Raw genomic sequence first — 5,024 nt, forward strand, 5'->3', positions numbered from 1 at the left:
TTTGATAATGCATGCCTTTTGCGGAGCCAAATATAATTTCAATAGCTCAGTTATATCGGATCTTCCCTAAACCTTAATCGATTACCACAATTTTCCAGAATCAAAATGATCAGCATTCCGGTCCAATATCTAGTTGTTAATTAGATATGTAATCTTGTCCATACAGGCCGTGGACGAAGGCCAGTGTCAACAAAATTTGCTTTTGTTGACCTCACGCTTCGACATATATCGTAAAGTAAAGCAGATGTAAAGAGCACATTTGAATTATGTTTTGTGATCTGCGACTAGAAAAGAGGACTTTCTCTCACTTACATCAGCATTTTCGTTGATCTCTAATGCCTAGTGAAGAGGATACACGGAAGAAAGCGAGATTCATAACCCACCTCCTTTGCAGTTACAGTGTTTTTGTTGTCTACATGCAGGGCGTAATCCTTGGTGCCTAGTGTAAACACAATCCGCCAACAAATTGCACCAGAAGGACCATTGTTTGCTTCCTTAACTTTCAGTTTACCTTAATTGTGTCAAAGAAAAGACAAAAACACGAAATAGAAGGATTAATATACAATTTTTACATTTAAGGTGGTTGGCAACAGTCTCCTTCAGTTTCCAGTTTTAATAGTTTGATGGATCAATACTACAAAACTGTATCAAGTAGACGAGAAGGAGAGGCGGTGGCCTAGTGGCGATGTGTTAAAGAAACGTTGCAACATGCTGGAGGCTAACCTACCACGGATTAGCATTCCCTTCAGGGGAAGTAACATTACCCTTTGTCCGCACGTCCGTGTACGGAGACCGGTATAAGTTCCAGTAATGTAGTACAGTCCAGCCACTTCGAGTGCGACGTAAGTTTAACCACAATAGACACTTTGTTTACAGATAGATTAAACGCAAATTATGTTGGACTGGCTTATTGAATTGAATTGACAAACAATGGGTTACGCATAACACTAGGTCAATTATTACACAGAAGTCAACAATTGTGAATTTTATGATGAAGTACGCTGCCAGACAGCAAGTGAAAGAAACGAATTCATCAACATGAAAAGCTGTAACTTACTCGATTCTCCTGGACCGTCATCATCTACACTTTCCTTACACTTGACACTTTCTACTTTATCGTTTTTCACAGTCAGAACCAAACAGGTTTTAGTTGCCATCGACCACAAACGATCATATTGTTCTTTCTTTTTCGTGGTAGAAGCCATATTGTCAGTCTTTCTGAAAAAAGGAAGAAATATTTGCATATCCAAGGTTATCATGGACTAAATCTCTCAGAATGCCCAATAGTTCACAAAAATAAGGTACGTGCTTTGTATATAATACACAAAGAACTACATTTCGTTGAAACCATTCTTTAAGATTGTAAATTCAACATTTGACTCAACGCATTTAAATTAAAGGTTACTATACCCTGCAATAGTTCAATCCTCTGAGATGTATTCCTACTGAATGACAATGTCACAACAATTCGCCCTTTCATTTATATACGCGGACCGGAAGATGGTTTGGAAAAAACCAAAACTTTGTTAGAACATGACATTTAAAAAAAAAAACTGAAAACGTTCGTTATCATCTCTGTGACTAATCAAACTGTTTCCGTTTGATTTGTGAATTCAAACTGAAATACATGTAAACATGTAACAAAAATCATTGAGGTAGGTCGTGAAACACAAACGTATATTTTTGTCTCAGGAATGGTTTTTAGATTAGTGTACATATCCACTTCATTCGCATGCAAAATTAAAGAATGCTGGCAAAAGATATCACATGCATTGTACTTTTTGTTCGAAGTTTTTAGTTTCCTTTACCTTAACACTATACTTTGATGTTTTGATGTTACCAGAAAACAACTCGGTTTCGAGCTTTCTTCATACATGCATGCAATTTAAAAATAACATTGCCAACTTTATTAGCAGATTTCGAAAGTATAAACTTGGAAAATAAAAGTCAGGTTCTACTACATTGCAAAACGTGACAAAAACTACTTTTACCAGTTATATTGATTTCTTTTTGATTGGAATATTTTTAGTGCCCGCAGACTTTTTGTTTTGTTTTGTTTCCAGTGATTTCCCCGCTCGTAAATCTGATGCAAAAGCAAAATTGCAGATATAAGCAAACTTAAGGTCATGTGCAGTTTGTATATTAAAAAAAAAAATGCTTAAATAGTCTTTTTCACACTTTCAACGGCGCTAAAGATAAAAGTCGCGGAAAACTTGTTTGCGCATCCTCCGATTAAGCAGTATGAGATTCAACGTATGGATCTTCTGCTGTACACATGTATAAAAACACGAGAGAAATGATTGCTCCAACAATTTCATTTTTTTGGAGGGGGATAAATCCATCGGTCTTTACAAAACAATGTGAACAAATAGCCTATAACAGCATTTCATCCCAACATACCAATGAAACTAATTAAAGTACGCGGGGATCGAAGTAATTCACGTTTAAAACGTACAGTAAAATCCCGGTACCTCAAAACACGCACAACTCGGTGTAACTGGAACTAAATGAACACTTTCCTCGCCTTGATTGCACTCAGTATATATCTATAATGATATCTCATCAAATGCACTTAAGCTTACCTTTTGCTGACAACAGTTCCGATACTCTAACTACTGATGACTACTACTGTTTGAAGTATAACTCAAATTAAAGCTAGAGAATTCCATCAGAGTTCACAAGGTTTCAACCGTAGTTTTATATCTTGTTGGGAGAGCTCGATTATTATTTTTTTTTTTACAGGAAGGCCGCAAAGGCTAGTGAATAAATGATATATTTCGCCACTTTTTAACGGTGTTCTTGCATGAAAAAACTTGATCGAAATAATGTATCGAGAATTATAACAGCTGGTTTTGTATTACCTAGAGACAACTTTTTTTAGTATAAGAAGTTCACTTGACGTAGTCTTAGCTTTCTCGTCGATTAACAAATAATCCAAAATGAAGTACAACCAGTAAATCAGTGTCTTCCTTTGGCTAGATTACTTGACATGAGAATGACAGTTTCTATAGAGAGAAAAATATTTCAATTTCACAGGAATCGGCACATACCGTAAACTAGAGCAGTGCGAACGATTGAGACCCCTAGCGAGGTCGGTACATACTTAGTTCATAAACTGAGTAAACATAAACGTTGTAAGGGCAACTTGTATTGGAGGGCGTAAACAAGACATTTAATTACAAGAGCACCATAAGGGAAGGCTGATTTTAATTCTTTAAGCCGTCTTTTTGAGCAAACAACGAAAAGAATTCAAAAATATCAATTTACTGAAAACATTTACTCAATGAGCAGTGTTCCTTACGCGTTTAAACGTAGTATTAGCTTGGTATACTTACGCTCGTCTGGTATCGGTACCATTTATGCCTGAGACCATATTGCAATGATAATCAAAACTAAGCTAGTAAAGAATTACTGAACTATATGTACGATGAAAAGAACAATGTTATGGCAATAATTATAGCATTATTTATTGTTCTATTCCGTAGACAAAATATTCCATCCATATCACGAGGTAAGTCAACCTTAGACATCGATGTTAGTTTACCGTAATTATATTAATTAAGCAATAACAAACTTTTACGAAATTTTTGAGAACGTTTAACTTTTACTTAAAAGGCAAAATAATAATACTTTCCAACTAAATACAAAAAACAGATGTAGAATTATTCAGGAAATATCTGATGTACGCTGAGTTAATCAGACCGTCACTCAACGTACTGTGGTTCACGCGTGACCAACATCCTTTGGACTAGGGATGTCTATGGACAAAAAAAATGAAACAAAATGTCATTGTAATTACAAATACGCTTCTCGGGTGCCCCCTAGAATACCGTAAGCGCCCTTAGCCATGACGTGATAGAATGAGCCATGAACAATGAGCAATAGCAGGCTGAAATGCTTATGTATTCGTGTCTTTATTGTGATACGGAATAGTGGTGAAGATTGTTAATGAAAATGGACACCCATAATTTCGTTACCCAACTTCTACCTTTTCTTCTACTAATCTAAATGGTAGAGGTTACAGATGTTCAAGCTTAATTAAACAATGCATTTCTATTTCACAACTGGCATTCAGACTTCTCTTATTTACCTTGTTGACGACCAACTTGAAATCTTTTGATGCTGCAGTAATTGTAACCATTCCTTGCTCTGCAAGTGTAGTTACAAGTTCTCCGTCCGTAAAGGCAACAACTTCTAATGTGCACTTCATAATTCTAGTTGGTGGCCATCCAGCCAGGCATTGGAATCCAATTCGTTTATCTTGTGGATCACACCATTCAATTTTATGTGGTCTTGTCTTTGGATCAGTCTTCGCCAGTTGATCAGTCTGCCACGCAGTGCAAGTCAAATTGATAGTTGCGCCATTCGACAGTTTGTGGGATGACGGAGTTGACAAGATATTTATTTGAGGTTCACCTGTTTGACGAGAAAAAAAGTACAACAGTTGAACTATCGTGAGGTTAGTGTTGGGGAATATTGGTCGAGTTTTTCTCTTGCAAGTTTACAAACCAAGCCGTAGGCAAAGTCCACAACCTTGCAAAAAACGATTCATTGAAGACATAAGCTATTATTTTAAGTATGAAGGAGGAAGTTAGTTGTTGTGTATTAGGGGAAAATGAAATGTTAAATAAATAAATAAATAAATAAATAAAGTGTCTTTATTGTTCAAAAGATAAAATTACATATCTTATGTTACATTTAAAAATAACAATGTAAATGGGCTACAATATGTCTCTAAATAAGATAGATATTTACATGGAAACAAATACAAAACTTGAATACAAAAAGTGCACTATTTACAAAGCTACATTGTACTTAAAAACTATCCTATTAAAGAATGTATTCTTGAGACGGTCCGAGTGAATGGCGGGCATTGCGGAAGATTTATTCCTTAAGTTGTATCTTGTAATCGTAGTCTCAGGGAAATTAGCTCTAAGTGGGTGGTTCGGGATATTAGAAACCTTCCTACAAATTCTATAATCTTGGACTTTAAGTAATTCACCTATCTCTAATTTCTTGGATAT

General features: G+C 35.7%; 2 pseudogenes; both read right to left on the reverse strand.

The window, feature by feature from the left end:
• Positions 1 to 3,962: 3,962 nt before the first annotated feature.
• The window catches only part of LOC145491544 (uncharacterized), a 1,991-nt pseudogene continuing 929 nt past the window's right edge, over positions 3,963 to 5,024 (reverse strand).
• The window catches only part of LOC145489292 (uncharacterized), a 603-nt pseudogene continuing 375 nt past the window's right edge, over positions 4,797 to 5,024 (reverse strand).

The sequence above is a fragment of the Orbicella franksi genome, chromosome 6 (genome assembly GCF_964199315.1).
Source record: "Orbicella franksi chromosome 6, jaOrbFran1.1, whole genome shotgun sequence".
Lineage (NCBI taxonomy): Eukaryota > Metazoa > Cnidaria > Anthozoa > Scleractinia > Merulinidae > Orbicella > Orbicella franksi.